Source organism: Pyrus communis, chromosome 3 (genome assembly GCF_041283825.1).
Source record: "Pyrus communis isolate YQ-2024b chromosome 3, ASM4128382v1, whole genome shotgun sequence".
Classification (NCBI taxonomy): Eukaryota; Viridiplantae; Streptophyta; class Magnoliopsida; order Rosales; family Rosaceae; genus Pyrus; species Pyrus communis.
Genome location: NC_142567.1, coordinates 6759239 through 6781611, shown reverse-complemented (window position 1 = coordinate 6781611; position 22373 = coordinate 6759239). Strand labels below are relative to the sequence as shown.

At 38.2% G+C, this 22373-nt stretch overlaps 2 pseudogenes across 1 annotated transcript; both read left to right on the top strand.

Moving 5' to 3' along the window:
• Positions 1 to 347: 347 nt before the first annotated feature.
• On the top strand, positions 348 to 10379 carry LOC148697825 (uncharacterized; annotated as a pseudogene). Its single transcript, XR_015960573.1, has 9 exons — positions 348 to 596; positions 696 to 820; positions 1109 to 1209; positions 1535 to 1650; positions 2916 to 3034; positions 4836 to 5534; positions 5606 to 5719; positions 5790 to 5858; positions 10183 to 10379. The product of XR_015960573.1 is annotated as an uncharacterized LOC148697825 (transcript).
• A 934-nt stretch (positions 10380 to 11313) lies between these two features.
• On the top strand, positions 11314 to 11829 carry LOC148697824 (uncharacterized; annotated as a pseudogene).
• The last annotated feature ends 10544 nt before the right edge of the window (positions 11830 to 22373 follow it).

Below are 22373 nucleotides of genomic sequence, written 5' to 3'. Positions count from 1 at the left end.
AAGGTATAATCTATAATGGAATTGAATACAACCTTAAGGCTAGAGAAATGTACTTTGTGATAATTTAGCCGAGTAAGGGCTAAACACGATGTCTAAATTGTAAAGAGTAATTTGTTTATTAAAAGAGAGAGAATAAAAAGCAGTTATCTCTGATAATGAGTAACTTTAAGGTATGAAGAGTTAGAGACCTTCTTACAAGTACCTTAAATGTGGGGGAGTATGCCCAAGTGTTAGCAAATTATATATACTAAAACTCAGTTGATGAATACTGTTCATTAACAGTGATTTGACGGATTTGCCCTTCAATTGTTAGGCATATTCAGCCTTTTTCCTTCCGTTGTACAGTACATTTACTAATTTACCCCTTCTGTACACGTGTTGGTCATCGTGGGAATGTAAAAGCTCGGCCTTTCCATTTGTTTCGAGAACGAAGCTTTTCCGTTTGTTTCCCGATGAACCTCTCCGGTTCACTCTCTCAGAACTGCGAACCACAACATCCTCCTCCGTTCGAGGCATCTCCTCCCTTCTCCTCCGTTGGACAACTTCTCCCCGTCCAGGCTCCTCCCTCATTCCTTCTCCTCCGCTCCTTCTCCTGGGTATTTTTTTATCTCTATATTTCCTCAGATCCCTCTTGCTTTTACCAATTATTGCCTAACGAGTTGACCATGTGTTTTCAATTTTGCAACCAAACCCAGGTCTGAAAAGAAAAGAGCTGCAGATTACGGTGGCTCAGTTATCTCCTCCCCGATGTCCGTCGTGCCAACATCACCTTTGAAGGACAGGTTCTGGTTCTTGAGCTTCACCCTCGCTGTGGTAACAGGTAATTATACATAATCATCATCAAAACATATGATAAATAATTATTCTAATTGCATGCACGAACATTTGAGCTTTGCAAGTACTACCGCTGCTCTTCCCCCAATCTACTGTTGTTGCTTTATCTCTATTCCTTTACCTAGAGAGATCGGAAATTGGAAACCCCAAAGTTGAAATAAAAGCCTAATGTTCTTTTCTCTTCTTTTAATTTTCTGTTTTTCTTCACTGAAAAAAATCCCTAATTTGGTTTTTTTTTTTTTTTCCTTTTTCGACGGAATAACGCCGTCTTAAGGATGATTTGGAGTCAGAAAAAAAAATCCCTAATTTTCTCTGCTTCTTGAGATCAACGTGGCTTCCTCGAGGATTTTCATTGAGATTTCTTGCTTCAAATCGGTATGTTCTATAGCTCTGTTCGAATTCGTATGAAAAAGTAGTGAGTTATTTGTTGTTTGTAGGTTTTTTTAAGTAGATTTTTTTTGTGTGGGATTTATTCGAATATTTTGGGTTTGTTGGGTTTTGTTGCTCTGAGCTTGCTGATGAGTGGTCATGTAAGCTAATTAAAACTTTTTGAGTTTTGGGTTTTGCTATAATTAATTGAAGATTTGATAAAGACAGTTTCTTTACAATTCTAGAGTTGCCCATTTGGGGAATTTGTGGAATTCCATTTAAACCTCAGAATATGCTTTTTCTCGCATTTGATGATTTGTGTGTTGAGCAGCAATGCATTGATGGATACTCTATATAAAAGGAGCAATTTTGGATGATGAGAACAGAGGAGTTGCCACAATGCTGAGGTCGCCAACCCCAAGATTGGAGCTGCTTTAACTTGAAAATGTTAATTATTTTACAAAATAAGTTCCAATTTCTTGGTAGTTTGGCTTAACAGTAAATTGTGAACTTGGTAGAGTTATGTTGTTTATAGAATGCATATCAACTTTCATGGGTATCAGTCCTCCAATACCTCTATTGGGTTACAAAGGATTCTTCCCTGGTTGATTATAGTAGCATAATTCAAATCGCTTATGTAGCTTCAACATCTCCCAGTCACCGTAATTTAACAGAAGAATTTGTAATTACAGAATTGCTGTAAAAAGTAAGCCATCAATTCACCACAAGTTAATTTAGTTTTTCGTTATATTGGAGTTGAATTTGGTATTTTGTTTAGGTTTTATTATATTAATTATCATAAGCTTCTTTGAGATTACAAGATGTTCTTGGACACATTAATGCAATACAAGAGTTAGAACAAAAAGTGGCTGATTAGAAGGCTTGAAAACAAGTGTAAATCTACATTCAAAATATTAGGTAAAAGCATGTTGACAAATCATCTCCAAATGTTGTAAATACAATACTTCTTACTAACTTTTTTTTGTTTATGTCTATTGATTCAAGAGAAAGAAAAAAAAAAAAAAAAAAAAGAGTTACACTATGGATTGATGTTGCAAAGAACTTCAATTCCACTGTGTTGCAACAATTAGTCCCGCCAACATTTGTGGTTATCGCAAGCCTCAAGGTTAAACAATTTACATATCAACGACTCTACACTTTCTAATTGGATAAAAATTGGTTTCAAATTAACACAGATACATTTGAAAATTAGTTGGGGAAAGCAAGGTCTAATTTTCTTTTTCATTTTATGCGTTCCAAGTTCCAACTATGTGTTTAATATAAGACAATTTTGCTCATTTGTCTTGATTTATTAAATTATTGAATTTTGTAGATTGAAATAAGTTCATTTTGAATTTCCAATTCAAAACTACTGCATTGTAAAACTGTTTTCCAAATAAATTGTGTGTTGTTCATGTGCATTCTTCATTGTTTACGCTTTCAATTTAAGAGAATGCCATATATTGTCAACGGTAACCAACGATATCTTTTCAGATAATCATGGGAGTATGCCCATGACGTGTTATTAGGGTAGTTCGAGTGCAATAATTTTGTGACAGATATTCGTTTGAAACATTGATATTTTTGGGTTCTTTGACTGCCCATATCTCTTCCATTTAAATACTCGATTGGGAGCTTACTATATTTGTAACCTTATCTTAATGCCCTGTTTCAAATCCTGCTTAAATATTGAAGAATGACTATTCTTGCAGGGTTGTATTGGACATAAGCTATTCTTAAAGTAGCTGTAGCACCTTAGAATTTTAGAGGTGATACGATCGGAGGCCGTTTGCAGATAACGATTCTCAATTTCTTGAGTACACCAGTAAAGGTTCTTTATCTTCATTTCTCATTGACATTTGTTTTTCCTTGATAACGTAGTTGACAGTTCTTTTAGCCTGTTATTATATAATTACTATTAACAATGACTTTTAGAGAGAGAGAGAGAGAGAGAGAGAGAGAGAGGGAGGGATGGATATACCAAATGATGCATGTTACAAGGAGTACTCGAACAACATTATTGGAATTTTATAACAATACTTGCCATAATTTTGGTAAGGAATCAGTTGACAATATGGGGTTCGTAGATTTGGATTTGGCATTCTCTGATATTAACCAAGGAGTGGAAATTTTGATTGGTTTGATTGGTAATTTGGGTATGTTGTTTGCATTCAACATTCTATAATTATGAGAGAAACCGAGATCATCGTATTATATATTTTATCAGCATTCAACATTTATAATTGTGAACTATCTTTGTGGGTTTATCAATTTATTTTTATGGTTTTCAATTTCCTAAATGAAGTTTGACATGTATGGAATTTGACAATTTATCTTCATTTGCATTCTTGCATTTGAATTTGCAAGTCAGTTTGTGCTAAATGCTATTTAATAATTTAGAGAAAACGTTTCAATTGTTTCAATTGATTGTCATGCATCACAGTTGGAAACTTGATGATTTAGAATCAGCTTATCAATCTTCCATACAATTTCTAATCCCGCAGCAACGCGCGGGCAACAATTTTTAGTTACTTACTAAAGTCCCAACATGTACTGTTGAGGACTTGACATTCTAAACAACTACTCTCGTATGAAATATAATTTCATAAAATAGATTGTGTTAAAGATAGTCAACCTAAATGGTACCAAATATTAAAGGTTTGACTAGAGAGTAAGTTGATCATAGAGGGGAATGAAGCTAAAGCCAACACAACTAATGAATCAGCCGGGCGGAAACCTAACTTAGTTGATTGGAGATCCCATAGTCTAAGTTCAATAGGCAAACTAGTTGGGCATGATTTAAAGAAGTTAACACACTATATGCCTCATTCCTATGATGGAAGAAGTGTGCTGTCTGCAGAAGTTTTAGGGTGTGTATTTATATTTAATGACAGTGATATCTTATAAATAAGAGGAATAGAGCAAATTATTCTTAATCAGTAGTCATCTATGTGAGAGTAGAAGTGGGTCGCTTCTATGAGTATGAGATGGCTAAATTCTCTAAAGCTCTTATGAATTCGAGATTTGTTCAGGACCATAATGAACACAACTGTATGAACCGTAATATATTAGGATAAGAGCTGTATGTTGCTTATTCTCTTGGTTTATTGGTGCAGTGAACAATTCAAGATCTTCCACATCAACTGCGTCACCAAGTAAATCCGATAAGTATTCACTAGGGTTCAAGTCCAAAAGACACCTTTCCCGATGCATCTCTTGTTCGCTTGTACTCTCAAATTCTTCCTAATTTTTCATTCATGTAGGAGATTGTTGGAATTTATATATTATAATACTATTAGTTATAATATTTAATTCAATATTTGAATGAAAAATGCTTTAACCGTTTGTATTAAACCGTCTTGTCATTAAGTGGGTGCCATCTTATACAAAGTGGCACCACATTGAGTATGGACCTTTTAAATGGCGCCATCTAAAAGATGTAGTATGCATCACTTCGTCAATCAATGTCTTCGGTATTATGTCCCAAGTTTGTCAGTATTTCTAACTTTCTCACTAGTTTTTATTAATCTCATATATAATTGGTGTTGTCATTTTCTCTATGATTACTTTCATTGAAATTCTTTTATTATTTTCATATTTTCTAATATTGTTCTAACATTGTGTGTTTGAAGATGGCTCAAGAATATAGGACATCATCTAAGTGTGATATCTTGTTGAATACTCTATGTGAGTCTTTGGGAGCATGGGATAAACCAATATTAACTATGGTGTAGAGGATTACGACATATCTAATGGTCAGAATGGCAAGAATGAGAGAAGCAGCAGTTAAGTGGAAAAATGAGGTTGGCCCTAGAATATATATAATGGTTGAAAAAAATAAATTAGAAAGTGGTTCATGTATTGCTTGGTTGTCTGGTGATAAGGAGTACCAAGTGAAGCATATGAGTGGAGCTCAATATGTGGTTGATTTAGCAAAACACACATGTACATGTAGGAGGTGGGATCTCACTGGAATTCCTTGTGCTCATGGAATTGCTGAAATTTATAGAAAGGAAGACGATCCATACAAGTATGTTCATTCTTGTTCCAAGAAAGTAGCATACTGGAGAGCCTACATTCCTTATATCCATGCCATGCCTTGTCAAGAATTTTGGCCACCTACAAATCACCAACCCATTGCACCTCCAAAGTATCATAAGCAAGCTGGTAGGCCAAGAAAGGTGAGGGCAAGAGAGCAAGATGAGCCACAACCACCATCAACCTTAAACAAATTGCCTAAATAATGCTTCAGCAAGGTCACTTGTGGAATGTGTGGCAAGAAAGGTCATAATCGTACAACATGCGGCAAGATGCAACAACAAGCTTCGCAGGTAAAAGTAGCTTAATGGTTTCATTTTTAGTCGCATATGGTTGTTATAAATTGGGGATTATCAACTGATAGGCCTATGAAGAAGCTGGGAGGGGACAAACTTGTGGGACAAATGAAATTGGCCATAACTCACCAACTACTGAAAGTGGGCAAACACAAGCAATGATGTGGTCATTGAAAACTTCGGTATTTTGAAATTTTAGTCTTGTATCCATAGGCGGATGTATGTGTAACTCTTTTATTGGTCATTTTGTAGCATGCCACTGGAGGAAATATGGGAAGTGAAACTTCACCAAATCAGGGACAAGAACTATCTGCCTCTAATGTAAGTTCTTTTGACCTATGTCTTTGTCCCTTTCTTGTGTGTGCTTTAATAACCCAATGCTATTTGTTAATTTTTTTTTTTTTTATATTGTTTGTAAGTTTCTAAAAGGGTTAGAGTGAAACAAAATACAAGAGGCTAGTCAGTGCTGTCACGCCCCCAGGTTCAACACGTGGCGTCACCAAATACCCGTATATCTAACATGCCCCGCCTCCGGGATATGTACCAAGCACAACTCATGCCTCCAATTGCATAGTGATTTTTTGTACACTTTATGGCTACATCTAACCTCCCGTTAGATTGCCTACGTACCCTAACCAAGGATCAAGTCATTCGTAGTTCACCGTTTCACTACACTCGAACATTCATCACATAAATCGTTATGTCTCAACAATACAATATACCACAATGCATATCATGCAATATTTCAAAGAATAAATGACAAAGCACAATCATATTCTCTAACCATATTGATCAACAAGTCTAATCATAATGCCAACAATCACACCCAACATCATTCCACAATCACATCATCAATAACACATACAAAACACCGAAATGCAGGGCTAGAGCAACACAGTTCGGCCAAAGCCTACATCTCTGAAAAATGGGATATCAGACCACTCAATGAAATCCAACAACATCGAGTTCCAGACCACTCAACGGAATCCAAACCATGATACGATTTCGGACCATTTAACAAAATCGTTGAGTAGAAGGGATTCTGGCGCTCTCGACGGAATTGTGGAGTACAATGGGTATCAGACCACTCAAAGAAATCCAAGGCAAGATACGATTTTGGACCTTTAATGGAATCGAAGATCACGAGGGATTTCAGACCACTCAACGAAATCCAGACGGAGCAGGGAACCAGATTACTCAACGGAACCTTAGCGAAGACCCAGTACTGGATCAGTCAACGAAACCGAACGGAGGGCCAAGGAACATAACAACGGCTCGAAGAAATAGAACATGAGTCAAGTGCTCAGTTTACAAAGGCCCATCAAAATGAAACAAAGTACAAGTACTAATTAGAACGGTCAACGAAGCGAGAAATGAAATAGTAAAATGGGCTATGTAACAAGTTTCAAAGCAATAAACCCTATGGCAATGGGTTAACGACCCACTACTAGCCCTCACATTTCATCATATCATACCATCTATGCAAATCAACCACATTTCAAATATACATGTCAAATCACATATCACAATCATCATCAGTACACAAGCCAAATCATGTTTAATAAACATAGGTCTATGGCTAAATATATAAAATCACATTTCAATAGAATTCACATTATAAGACCAAGTCATATTCACAAATGATACCAATATAAGAAATCAAGTTAATATCCATATCACATATATTCAAGTCACTCTCTAACTAATGTAGGCCCATTAGACTTTACTTAAGTCTCCCGTAGTACTAATTTTAGTATTTAGAACGTTTCGAGATATGTTGACCAAAAGTCAACTCTTGATCAAAGGTAGGGTCCACAATCCTACATAATTCGATTAGGAAGATCCATACATTGGATTTTAGATCCGTAACTTTCTAAGGTCCACATTTTGCTTCTCAAACAACAAGCTAAAATTTCGGTGAACAATTAGTTTACAAACTTAGAAATCCAATTCGGGAAGATCCATACATCGGATTCCCAATCTGTCGGTTTCTAACATCCTCAAATATTACGTTCTATAACGCATTAAATTTTGGTGACAATCCAATGGTCGGATCGTCGATTCATATAATAATCAAGTGGCTTTCTCTAATGAAAATGAGTTCAAACAATCAAATTACCTCAAGTGAATATCAAATCTGAAATTAGGACATCAATTTAGCATAAAATAGTATTGTCGGCCCACTGGCCACGCATCACCACATGCGCAGCCGCGAGTGGCGGTTTCCGGCGAACGAAAACCCAATTTTTTGACTAACTCTAAAAGTTACCAAATTTTACAAGCAAGTAGAGTTCAATGAGAGGAACAACTTTCTTACATGGGCCAAAGTCCAATTCAGCCGAGAAACACCTCAAATCTTCCTCGATTCGCCGGAAACCCTATAAAAGGGTGCACTTCGGTTCGACCTCCAAATGAGCTCCAACGCCTCCACCACTGCTTGGGCTTTGTTCCTGGGGTTGAGGTAAGTCTATTCATGGTGTGGATCAAAGGCAATAGTTTTCAAAGTCACCAGAAAAGGAGAAAATTCGTCGGAAAACCCTTCGCTCTTTGTGGCTTCAACCTAGAAAAATGGGTGATAAAATGGGAACTCTAACAATACCAAGATGTTGGGCTCGTCGAGACCTTTCCATGGACACCAAGATCACCCAAAACGGGAGGGAGATACGGCCGGGTCATAATTGATGGTTCGCGGGTTGAAAACGGGTCAGGGGTTTGGCTTGTTCCCCCTCTCTTTCCTTTCCCTCCTTGCTCTTTTTCCTCATTCATCATTTCCTCCCTCTCCCCTTTCCTCATTGGCCCAAACTCCCTCCTTTTTCCTCCTTTTCCCCCCTTCTCTTCCGTCTATCTCTCTCCTTTCTCTCCTCCACTCTTCATAACAACCGTCCACGTGGCTCAATCAGATTGCTCCAGAAAATCTGGAGCCTTCTAGATGAGGGCCAAAATTACAACAATGTCCCTATTTTTAATGTTAATAACTCTTTCGTTATAACTCTGTTTCACGAACGGTCTACGCCTACGCATTCGTGAGATCGAGCTCTATTCAAAAATATAAATTGTGACCTTGAAAGGTCAACGGATATTAAATAATTAATTTCCAAACTTCAAACTTCATAACTAGTTTAATTAAATCTAAATTCAAATAAATTAATATAAATTCTAAAAAAATATTACAAAATATCAATAATACAAATACGTAGATCATAATAGTGAAATCCAGGAACGGGATTTCACAAGTGCACAATTCAAGAAAGCCACCTGAAAACCGTAAAATTTGAAGGAAATCATTTGGAAATTTAGACTTTTTGTTAGTCAAAATTTTTTTTGGATGAAGACAATTTTGTGAACTTTAAGCAATCCTTCCTCAAATACATTTGGTGTTTTTTTATTTTGAACATAAACAAACAATGGAACAATATTTTTGATATGGTAACAATGAAATGATCAGGCATTGCATTCTCTCATGTTTGCTCAAAATATGCTAAGATACAAAAGCGGGTGTGTTCAGTTTAGCATGTTACGAAATCAAATTTTATATAGGCTCTGTAATATGAGAAATGGGCTGAGATTTGGTGCCATAAATAGAGTTGTAGATGCATATGCGCTGCTCGAATAATACCCTTTAACACAAAATTTAAGAGTTTTACTAAAGACAAGCAAAGAATTAGTGAAAAGATCTTAAAATGACATAAATAACCTTGAACACAAGTCTCGCACATGATTTATTTTGGATGGAAAACTTAACGGAGTTAGGGTCAGATAACAAATTGATGATTTCTCAAAGTTGATATGATAAAGTGCTTAAAATTTTAATTTATATGATAAATTGAAATATGTATACAAGTTCATATAACATTTCAAAAATTTTCCCATATATAAATAGTTGGCCAGACTCTAAATATTTCAATGCTTCAACTTCAAACTATCCATTGTTGTATCTCAAATGTTGACTAGAGTCCAAAGTCCAAACACAAAAGCATGGGTGAAGTTCTATTTTTAGGGGGTATTGCAATTACTACAAGCGTCAAAGTTGTCAATATTTCTTTCGATCTCAACCCAATAGCCAATTAAATGCAAGCATTAAGAATACATGCGAACACTCAATATGAAATATAATAGAAGATTTATATAACTGTAAACTTCAAGTATACGTGGCTAAGCGACATCTTTAGATCTAGCAATAGAAATTTAGTTCAGATGATATTAAAATACAAAATAATTGAATTCAAAAGCATAGAAAGAAACAATCTAGATTCCAATCTCGGCTCACTTCCATGGCAAATCTTGAATCTCCAATCTTCCACCTTGCTCTCGGCTTCTCTCTCCCTCTCTGTATGTGCGTGTCGGTGCTGGGAGAGAGTCTGTCAATCCTTATGCCGCGACTATAAATGCTTCTTCTCTTTCTTTTCCTTCTTCCTCACATACAAAAGAATAAAAGCCGCAAGCGGCACTTCATTTGATTTGATTTCTCAAGGAATTGTCCTAGAATTTGGTTTGATTTCTGTTTAATAATTTCAACAAATTGTCCCAGAATTTGGTTTAATTTTTCTTTGTAGGAGAACTTGCTAGTTGGATTGCTCTCTATAGAATAATGCTTGATTTTAATTTTCGGTTTGGTGTGCTCCCTCTTTTGGATCTATGTGTGAAGGGTGAAATTGTTTGACTTGCTGGATCTACTTCATTTGATGTTCTGAAATTGTGGCGGTGATTAGGTGATGCGATCGACTCATAAGCATCGTACTCCTTATCTCAATTTATGGTGTGAGTTTTTGTTCTCACATGACCTCTATGTAACACGAAGTTTAACACTTTTATTAATCTGCATAATTGAGTGGTTTCCAAATAGTTTGGACGAGTGCTTGAAGTCTATTTATTGCTTTGCGATTAGTGATGGTTTATTGTAATATTTTTATATCTATTTTGCAAGAATCCTTTTGGGGTTGAGCTTTTCATGATGTGTCAATAACCAACGGGTCAATAACCAACTCACCCATGATAGATGGGAGTTGGCTGCCATTGTTATCTATAAATAAAAGGATTCCTTGCTCACTAAGTATCGGTTCTACGACTAGGGTTCTATCACCATAAGAATAAAAAGAACTAAAGTGAGCAAAAGAATCTCTTGTGCCATTGACAATGTCTTCTTCAAGTAATGCCCTTCGACTCTCAGTCTCTTTAGTATTGTGATTAGGTTTTCAGTTCATGTTGAACCTTGCTCCAATGCTAGGAGCAATAGGATCACGAGGCATTTGGTGTGGCATATTTATGCAATATCATGTAAATATCGCGCAATACAATGTAAAAAATTGACCATTTTTAAGATTATTGTGATATTTTTGCATTATATCGCAAAATCTCTTCCATGGTGCGATATAGCGCTATATTTTGCAATATCGCACGTTTTTTAACTATGATTTTACCTACTTTTCGGGTTGAAATTACTCGATCGGAAATGCCTAGACGGTGACCTCACTCATACCACTCAATACTCTGCCTTATCCACTCATGCTTATGTACCGAAATTTTGCAGTTGAATTCGTTTCTTAAACATCTCAAGATTTCTACTACTAAAAATTGACCATAAATTTGTTGACAAACTCTACTTACAGTCTGATTTAAAGCTACTGTTCAAATTCACCATTCATATCCAGAACCGCATTGGCTGATGCTGTTGCAGGAACGGCTCTTGAACTGAGTTGGTTGTAACATCTCTCTCAACAAGATTCTGTTCACTAAGAAATTCCCTGCCAAAAGGTGTCTGCTCAAACCTTTGATTAAGACGAGAAGAAATATGGTTCAGACGCTGGAATAAAGGGTGGTGGAGGATCCATCAGAGTCGGGACCACTGGGACGGTCAGTTCCCTAAAGACAAGAGAATTAGAGTCCATCAAAGTTGTATCTCCGACGTCTGCATCTTCCAGAAATTAATAAAGATCAAACAGCTTCTTTTTCTGTTCCCTGTGGTGCTACTACTCCAAAAAAAGCTACAACCAAGAGAATCATGTGATGTAGCTAGCAGCAGTGGAAGCAGCAATGGCATTAATCCGAGAAACCCTGAAGTTTCCCATAAAACAAAAACTCATACTGAAAAATACTAGTCAAATCCCAATGCTGAGCTCTGGTCATGTTGGTCTGGATAAAACTCTTAATAGGCAGAAAACTAGTGAAAAAGGAACGAACATTGTTGAAGTTGTGGACATAAAAATGTGGGAGCTCGGATAGAGCATGGGCTGGCCCTATAACAAACCGACTGAAGAAGTTGGGTTTCTCAAAGCTATCTGAAAGCATTGTCTAACCTGGCAATTTCTTCCCATCAGATCTTAGATTCCTGTAACTGTATGTAGAAATACTAGTTGGTCGATTGTTCTCCGAGACTTCCACCATGGAACATACACTTGGTAGGAGCTTGCTGCCTCTCTTTTTCTTCTTTTGTGTTTTTATAACTGATTCAAAAGTCGGTCTCAAATGACTAGTAGATGAAACCATGTCTTTGAGTTCGGGCTGAGCGTTTCGCGAGCTACACCGGCTGCTTAGTTCAAGCTGGCGGAAGTGCTCGATTTCTCTCATTATGAGGGATCCAACAGTTCCCTTGGTGCCTATTTCCACAGGAGCATATGCCGCCATCTTTGCAGTGTCTCTGGTGACAACAGTACCGGATTTATACATGTTCGGTTCTGTTGAAGTTGAAGGGGTGGCTTGTGGATGACGAGAGGTGTTTTGGATTCAGTACTGGTGAGGAAATTGCTTTGCTTTCGGGACATCTGGTGTTTAGCCTTTGGTATTTAACAAGGATTATTTACCTTATGTTCTTTATCTAAAGTGACCAGCATTTGTTGGTTGGCTAGTGATAAAGTCACCTCAGTCATCTGCTTGCAGATAAAAAATTAGAATCACTTACTTTTGCACTCTCTTTTTTTAACCATTTGGGTCTCATTTACTGATCTACATGTAGTTTTCGACGCTTGGATTATGTCATGGATTTATAATGACCGTCCGATCCTGTGGAACAATTTTAGGTATGTAGTATGTAGTATTACGGGTAATGCTAAATAGACTAAGTTTTTAAACTAAATTTGCAAACAAAATGATATGTCACCAATAGGAAATAAGCACATTAATCAAAACTTAAGTAATAATTCAATCGTCAACAACCACACCATTTAATTTACAGAATTTAGTCTAAAAACTTAGTCTCCCTAGCATTATCCGTAGTATTACAAATCAAGCAGTAAGAGTAGTGACGACGTTGGTTATTCTATTTTCTTCTTAAGCAAGTTGTGAATTTCGCACATGACCATTTGGTGGAGCACCATCCAGTCTTTCTTATTGCGGGAAGTCCAGAGTTCAAATCTCACGGACAATAGTTCCGATTTAAAAAAAATAGTAAGTTGTTCATTTCTTTCCATGTCTTGAATGGCAAGGGAATAAAAAAGGATGGTGTTAGTTTTGGTGAAGCAACTTGAGTGCTTTGTAGGTGTGGGGGATGCTGGTCCAATCCTATTTTTATTCTTTTTCTATTTACATCGCATTTGAAGAGGTCATGGGAAAGGCATGATAGAATTTCTCAACACACACCATGTGAATTTTCCCTTTCTCCTAATTTGAGAAAGGGCATTCATTCTCTCCATTTCTTTTTAAATCTTATTGGTTAGAATGAATGGAAATAAATTACAATCAGAATATGGTTTGCTATGCCGAGAACATATAATTAAGGCGGCAGGTGGATCAATTGAAGTTTTGTATTGATTTCATAATTTTGTAAGAAGAGAGAATTAAAGAGACGGGTTGGAAGGCAATAGATTTTCAGCCATTTTTTCTGCAGAAGAGTTAAGAATCTGTCACGAGCAGAGGTGTAGCTGTGACAATTTCAGTTTCTTTTTCTTTGGTCAATCTCAACTCATGTCAGATACTTTTAGGTGAGGGATTTTCAAGTTCCAAGAGATTAAAGCGAAGTTAGTAAAAAATGATTCACAAGAAGTTTGATAGATAGAAATGCCCTTCTTAAGCATTACAAATGCATGTATGAGGGTGTTTGGGTCAATATTTGAACTTTGAATTTGAAGGAATGGAAGCCCAAAAGAGCTAAAGTGAACGAACCCGCCCGTGGCCTAGCACCAAGCCCAGCCATCCATCTAAAGACAATATGGCAACTCCTCATTAATGAAAAGGCTAGGTGCTTACAAGAGAAGTAACAATCGATGGAAATCCACCTACTCTCGGCCCAAAAGCATTTTCTGAATGGCAGAGCATGTAAAAATGTTGATGACTCACTACCCTTCAGTTGCTTTTGGGCAAGAGCAGAAACTGTACAGTCGGGTTAATTCGCCTATAAAAGGAGGAAGAGGGCCCAGAGAAGGACACTAAACCAATTAAACAAACAAACATACAACTTGCTTCTCAATCAAGCAAATACCTAGAAAGATGTGCTTTGTCCAGATTTTGCACCTTTTAAGCCTTAGACTCCCCTTAAAAAGACATCTTTTATCTAGTGTAAAAGCTCTGTTACCATTTCTAAATGTTGTAGTATCGATTCTCTTGTGTAAACTTGTTCACCACTCATCTTGCTTTAGTACTCAACCCCCTGTAACTACAAAGAAAAGAGACCGCAAGACATTTAAACCTTACCCGACAAGGTGAAATCTTGCTCAACTCTCTTTGTTTTGTCTTTAAGTTAATAGATCTGGTGTTATGATGTATTCCCCATTATATATTCAAGTCATTTCCAGTTTTTTGATGAACCAAAGTTCCATTAGTTCTCAGATCTGGTTCACTTAGCAGTTTTACTGTCATAAGAAGACTAAATGTAAATTAAACTGATGACTTGATTAGGTATGGACCTCCACCCTTTAAGCATACAAGATAACCAACTAAAAGTCCTTGATCTCAAGGCATAGAAAAGAACTTAATGTAGACTTAACCCATTTATGACAATCCTTTGATAACAATAAGTCATAATAACTTGAGGTGTAAGTATCAACTTAAACACACTTGTTCTACATCTGCCATATTGAGATGGCAGTGGCACGCCTAAGCACTTAGTTAGTTTTGATTGTGAGTCTCAAGGCCTACACCTAAGGCCCCACAAAGGCACTTTTCAAAACTAATTTTGTCCTCCTTTTGCAGAATCTCAACAAGCGGGAGCCCGACAACCAACCAAAATGCCAACTCCTCGAGGAGCTGTGTGCTCGAGCCAGGGATCCCTCCTAGTGAGATTTCCTACCCGAACATAGTTTTGGCACACCTGGTGGGATCACGAGTCTTGTATGTCAAGAAGACGAAGGAAAGGACAAACCTTTAAGAGGAAAACAGAGCAGAAACCACCCCAATATACACCAAGATCTAGCATGGCAAATCTCCCTAAAGACTTGCAAGGGCCTGTCTTGATGGAAAACCCGACTCCTTCTGAGAAATCAAGAGGGAAGGTCATAAATGAAGACCTGCATGCTACCATGACAGCTGTCTTGAAAAGTATGGAGAAAAACTCTCTAAAAACGAAAGAGGAAATAAGCAGACTCTGTTCCTTAACAGGAAATCTGCAAAGAAGGCTAGATCTCGAATATTTTACCTCTGAAAATGACCGTATTAGAGAAATGATGAGAGAAGCCAGTCCTGTGGAGGAGCCAATTATTCCTTTGTTTCGTTTGCTTGGGGAAAAAAGGAATAAAGGAAAAAACAAGGAAGAATCTGGAGTTGATTAACCAGTGTTGAAGAAAATAAGGGAACTAGAATTGTCCGACCCCTTGTTATTTTTATTAGATGACCAGGGGCAGTGCGAGTTAGAAATAAAGCAGTCACTGAAAGAACCACAAGCTAATACAATGATTGATATTAATCCTTTTCTACAAGCCTCAGTAAACACAATCAACCTAACATGGGTAGAGAAAGGAAAATGAAAGGCCACGTGGGAGGTAAAAGCGGAAATGAGGCCAATCGATAGACCAATTGAGGGAGTTATCAAGCAGCCCGAGAAGCCTAAGGCCTCCATAATCAAAGGAGTAGTGCTATACAGCAAGTGTCAGTGTGAATGCAAACTGAAGGTTCCAGCAGCTGGAGCCGTCATTGATCAAGAATTGATCAAAAGAAAGAAGGAGGAAGAACATGAAAACCGCATGAGCATCATGCGGGCAACCGAGAGGGAAACTTCTAGGAACGTCTTTCAAAGGTTGGGAAAAGACTCTAAGCCTAAAAACTTGTTAGAAGTATTTAGAAACTATGAAGCTTTAGAAGAAGTGGAAGACAAGGAGGCCAAGATACTAAAGTGGGTGGATGTAAGCCCATCCCAGTTAGGTTATGCCGGAGGAGATGTTAGAATGAAATGAAGGATAGTAAATCCGGTCATAAAGAAGAATCTTGCCCGACTTGGGCGAAATTGGTATATAATCGGGAGGGATGAAAGACCTGTTAAAGAGATGGGAGCCTTAATGATCAGGAGGGTCCAAATGCAGCATAAGGCCTACATGAACTTGTTGAAAGTTCCCACTACTTCAGAAACCTCGGAGAATGTAAAGTTCGAAAATGTACCTCAAGGGGGAAAAATCAACCTCATTAGAGGAGTAAGAAGGAGGTGACGAAGGCAAATAGCAAAAACGAAGGGGAAAAAGACTATGCGCCACCGAGCCCTATCTTGGGAAATACAGAAATTTTGAGGAGAGCTCAAGAAGATATGGTGATGATACCTACCCTAAGATGGAGCCCATGACCAATTTGCTTGGGAACTATCTTACCCGAGAGAGGGTTACTCGCACCATTGTTGGTAGATACCATCTGCAAGGTTCCAGAACAGATGCCAAACTTTGTCATAACCTAGGAAGAAAGGTTGCCTAAGTTAATGTTGCCCGAAGAAGCACATGTTTGGTTGGATGAGTTTATGAACCACATTGGGGGCAAAGAGAAAGATTTACCTGGACCCAGCAACTTCCACATAAACATTACATATGTTTTATTAGCCATGTTTTGCGTCGAGCATAATCAGCCTCCCAAGATGGAAGGTGATTACTTGGCAACATAACCTATGATGGCGCATGTTAGTGTTGAATAAATGGGACAAAGAGAACCCAACCAGATAGGCTTGCCAGAGGAATCAGGAAAGAAGCCTGAGAGAATATACTCGGACAAAATGGTCTTCGTTCACCCAAGTTTGGCCCTGGCGAACCATCTCAAACCCATATATGTAACTGCTCACCTGGAAGGAGTACCTTTCGAAAAGGTCTTGATTGATGAAGGGGCAACAGTCAATGGGCTGCCATAATCAGATGAGGATGTGCAGAAGTGAGAAGGATCTTATCCCCACAGATCTTACAGTTTCTAGTTTCTCGGGAGCTATCACCAGGACACAAGAGATACTGCTATTAGAGGTTGATTTGGGTTCGAAACAAATCATGTTGGCCTTTTTTATGGGGCTTTATTGGGCAGAGATTGGATTCATCAGAGTCTCTTTGTTCTATTTACCTTACACCAACAAGTGGCTATCTACCATGAAGAAGAAAAAACAAGACATGGGTTCTGGGAGATGGTAGAGGCCGAATCACAGTCATTCCTCCTTACAGCTAACATCGCAAAAGCCAACTTCTACGACCCCAGTGTTAGGATTCTTCAATGTTCAAGAGTTGATAAAAATGGCCACCTAACTAAGGTGACAACTCAAAAGCTTCTAGAGCAAGGGTTATCTCTTGCAAAGGAAGAATGGGATCGACCCTATATCATCCCAACTCCCTAATACTATTAATGTCAGAACATGAAAAGGAATGACCAAATGGTTGCAGTCAGGTCTTTAATAAAAAGACTGTTGGTATATAAGAGAGAGGAAAAACAAGAAAGGGAGAACTCAGCCAAGGAAGAAGAAAAGTGGAGCACAGAGGCTTCAAGCAGGCAAGTGAATAAAGAAGAATCTTTTAGGGAAGAGTTAGAAACAGTCATCCAAATGGCTGAGTGTATATATGACTTAGATAGACCAGAGGATTTGCCTCAGAATCCAGAACTAGTTGAGTTTTTGTGTGCAGAACCGGACAAACCAGCCCCAGAAGTGCAAGACCCCTTGGAGACCATTGATTTGGGAACTAAGGAGGATTTAAGACCTAAACAGATTAGTGGTTTATTGGAAACCAAGGATCGGGCAAGGGTTATTGATCTTCTGCATGAATTTAAAGATTGTTTTGCTTGGCACTACATTGAGATGCCAGGTTTAGATCCAACCTTGGTATAACATAGAATGCCTATTAAGGAGGGGTTTAAACCTGTCAAGCAAGCGCCATGGAGGATGTCAAAAGAAATTAAAGAAAACATCAAAGAAGAGATCGAAAGGTTGGTGAAAGTCGGATTTATTAGGCCTGCCAAATATGTTGAGGGGTTGGCCAACATTGTACCTGTTTTAAAAGCTATAACTAAAGCAGTTAGATGTTGTGTTGACTATAGAAACATTAATGAAGTCACGCCTAAAGACGAATGCCGCATGCCCATGGCAAACCTATCCATAGATACAGTTGCCTAACACAAAATTTTATCTTTTATGGATATGAATGCTAGATACTATTAGATAAAAATGGCTAAAGAAGATATACATAAAACAACCTTCAGATGTTGAGGTCATGTCGGAGCTTATGAATATTTGGTAATGCCATTTGGGCTAAAAATGCCGGCGCAACTTATCAAAGAGCAATGAATGCCATTTTTCATGACTTAATCAGCCATAGCATGGAAGTATATGTTGATGACATCGTGGTAAAATCCAAAACTGAAGAGCAGCATTTAATAGACCTTAGGCAAGCTTTAACAAGAATGAGGATTTATAAGCTAAAAATGAATCCAAAGAAGTGTGCGTTTGGGGTAAGATCAGGCAACTTCTTGGGGTTCATTGTTTATAAAAGAGGAATGGAGGTTGACAAAAACAAAACTCGGGTAATAAAACTCAGGTAATAATGGAGTCACTTCCCCTACCAATAAGGTACGACTACAAAGACTACTAGGAAAAATCAACTTCTTGAGGAGATTCATTGCTAATTTAGCGGGCAAGATTCAACCGTTAACTCCTCTGCCGATACTAAAAGACAAAGAAGAGTTTGAATGGAGCCCACCACACCAAGAGGCTTTCGATAACATAAAGGCTTGCTTAGCCTCTCCACCAATGCTCATGCCACCTTAGAGAGGGAAGCCGTTGAAGCTTTATATCTATACTCAAAGAGGTCAATTGGAAGTCTGCTAGCCCAAAACAATGATAGTGGGAAGGAACAAGCCATATATTACCTCAGTAGAATCCTTACTGAGGTAGAAACAAGGTATACTCTAGTGGAAAAATTTTGTTTGGCTTTGTACTTTACTGCTTGCAAGCTAAGGCATTACATGTTGCCCTACCACATCCACATCATTGCCAAGATTGACGTCATCAAATATATGTTGTCAAAACCAATGTTGACAGGAAGGATTGGAAAATGGATTCTCGCATTGTCATAATTCAGTTTTCAGTATGTACCACTAAGGGCAATAAAGGGGTAGGCAATAACGGACTTCTTAGTCAAACATCAAGAAACAGGAAATGAGCTTATCAACATCCCTAGAACTCTGAAAGTGCTTAACCTTTGGATCCCACCAAGCAAAGCCCTCTCGGGTAGGGAATAATGGACTCAACATGAAGTAAAGAGGATATCGAGCCTTTGGATTACCCCATAGAGGCTGTATTTTGATGGATCTTGTACCCAAAATGCTGCGGGAACGGGGATTGCCACCATCGATCCTAGAGGAACTCATCATTGTTATTCCTTCCTCCTAGATTATCAAGAAACTACCATCAATCGGGCAGAATATAAGGCATTGATAATTGGCATAGAGATCTTGATAAAGTTAGGGGCAACTGAAGTTGAGGTATTCGGTGATTCAGAGTTGGTGATCAATCAGTTGAATAAAGAGTACAAGTGTAGACATATCACCATGGCCGGTTATTACTTAGCGGCTGCTCAATTGTTAAGTTATTGGGGCACTGAAATATTAGCCAGCTACATCCCTAGAAAATCAAATGCAATTGCCAATGAGATGGCACAATTGGCCTCTAAAGTACTGATCAAGGAAAGGAAGTTTGAAGGGGACATAAAGGTTGAGAGAAGAAATCTCCCTTCTATCTTGGAAATGAGATTTAGCCTAGATGTGATGACCAAAGATGTGGAGATTGAAGATTGGAAGACATCTATTATTCGGTATTTAAAAGATCCATCATTCCCCACAAGTAAGAGGAATAAACAACAAGCAACTAAGTAAGTTTTTTAGGGAGAAAATCTACTAAAGAAGACCCCAGATGGACTAATGTTAAAATTCTTGGGCCAAGAAGAATCAATGAGAGTAATGGTTGAAGTACATGAAGGGATCTATGGAGCACATCATGCGGGAATCAAGTTAAGGTGGCTACTTAGGAGATACGGTTATTTCTGGCCTCAAATGGAGAAAGATTACAAAGCTTATGCCCAAGGGTGTGAAGAATGCCAAAGGCATGGACCTCTCCAACATATGCCCTCAATGCCCTTAAACCTCGTGGTCAAACCTTAGCCCTTCAGAGGATGGGCAATGGACTTCATCGGGCAAATTCATCCATCTTCTAGCAAATGACACACTTTCATAATCGTGGCAACGGACTACTTCACCAAGTGGGTAGAAGCGTCTACAGTAAAGACTATCACTTCAACTGCAGCCAAGAAATTTATTGAAACCAAGATTTTACATAGATTTGGGGTGCCCAAGACAATTGTCACAGATCGTGGGCCATCTTTTATTTCAAAAGAAGTATAAGAGTTTGCCAGTAAGTTCAAGATAAAGACGGTTCAGTCTAGTCCTTATTATCCCCAGTCAAATGGTCAAGCAGAAGCCAGGAACAAGATCTTGGTAAACATTATTAAAAGAATGGTAGTCGGGAATCCAGAGAAATGGCATGAGAAGTTGAGAGATACTTTATAGGCATATATGACTTTTAAAATGGCAGCAACTAGAACTACTCCTTATGCTCTGACTTTTGGGCAAGATGTTGTGATTCTTATGGAAATTAATGTGAGTTCGGTCAGAATTCAAAATGAATTCGGGCTACACAATGAAGAATACCTTCAGGCTATGTGTCAAGGAATTAATGACCTTGATATAGCCTGAATTGAAGCACTAGATAAAATTGAAGAAGGAAAGAGAGCTGTTGCCTGAGCATACAACAAAAAGGTGAAGTTGAAGAACTTTAAAGAAGGAGAATTAATATGGAAGGCAATTCTCCCTTTGGGAGCTCGAATCAGAGGCTTTGGAAAATAAAGCCCAACTTGGGAAAGTCATTTCATTGTTAATCAAGTATTGGACAAGGGTGGATATTACTTAGCAGATATGGAAGGGAGCTTACAAAAGCATCCAACCAATGTTAAATTCTTGAAGAAATATCACCTAACCTTGTGGGATGTTAGGGACTGTCATATAGAAGAAAAAGTATAAGCATCGCTTGAAATCTAAAGGCAATTTTGTGCTTATCATATATGGATCTCAAGAAAATGCAAGACAAAGTGAGTTAAAGAAATCTTGTTCATTTCAGCAAATGTTGGAAGTTACATCAGATTTAGCTTAAAAGTGGGTCTACATTTTGCCTCACTCCTCCTAAAACATTGCTACTATTGGCTAAATATGTTTCAGCATATCCAACTTCCATTTGCTATCTCAACCCCTTCGAATCTTCTGCGCCTTCGCCCATAAGCTCGACCAAGTTGTCTGGCCAATAAAGTCGTGGTAGTTGATCCTGAAGCATACCTTTATGATGATGAAGTGATCAAGAAAACAGAATCTATGGGGAAGTATGGGCTTGTGAATATCAGCACGAGTGGAATCGATCGGTGCGATTAAGGTTGCTCGGTTACTTTTCAATGCCATAGAAGTCCTGAAACGGAAACAGGGAGTAGTGCGCCTTTCTAAAGATATTATAAGAGCTGATTTCTCCTTAGGCATGCTATCTCCAACAATAATTGAGACATGAGTAGTCCATGCAGGTTCCAAGGGATGCACTCATCCCTCTTTGAAGGAGAGCCCAGTATAAAGACCTACCCAAGAACGATAAAGGCCATTGAGAATGCGATGCATGGTGGAAATCCTTTCACTAGTCTCAAAGGAAAATTGGATTCATGCAGCTTTGGGTACCTTTGAGAAGAAGATGGGAAGAAAAGTTAGAATTAGAAGGGTCTAAAAGCATCTAAGGGCTCTAAGAGATTCTGGGAAGAAAATTCAGAAGGACTCGAATTGGTTAAAGTATTTAGCCAAAGAATGGAATTGAATGAAGTTTTATAGCGAAGGATCAAGTGATGGTTAGAATTCATGGGATAGTGTGAAGGTCTCAAAAAGACAACAGCTGCATTAACATCAGAAGTTTCGAGTGAAGGCATGTGACAATGGTTATTGGGAAGCGGTTGTTCAATCATTATTAGCGCCTTAGTTTGCAGGCTTAACAATGATTGAAGGAGGAACCGTTTGCGTTAATATTTGAACTTTGGACTTGAAGGAATGGAAGCCAAAAGAGCTAAAGTGAATAAACCCACTCAAGACCCAATACCAAGCCCAACCATCCATCTCAAGACAATATAGCGGCTCCTTGTTAATGAAAAGGCTAGGTGCTTATAAAAGAAGTGACAACCGATGGAAATACACCTATTCTCGGCCCAAGAGCACTTTCTGAATAGCAGAACATGTAAAAATACTGATGACTCACTACCTTTCAGTTGCTTTCGGGCAAGAGCAGAAACTGTACAGTCGAGTTAATTCGCCTATAAAAGGAGGAAGAAGGCCCAGAGATAAGGACACCTAACCAATCAAACAAACAAACATACAACTTGCCTCTCAGTCAAG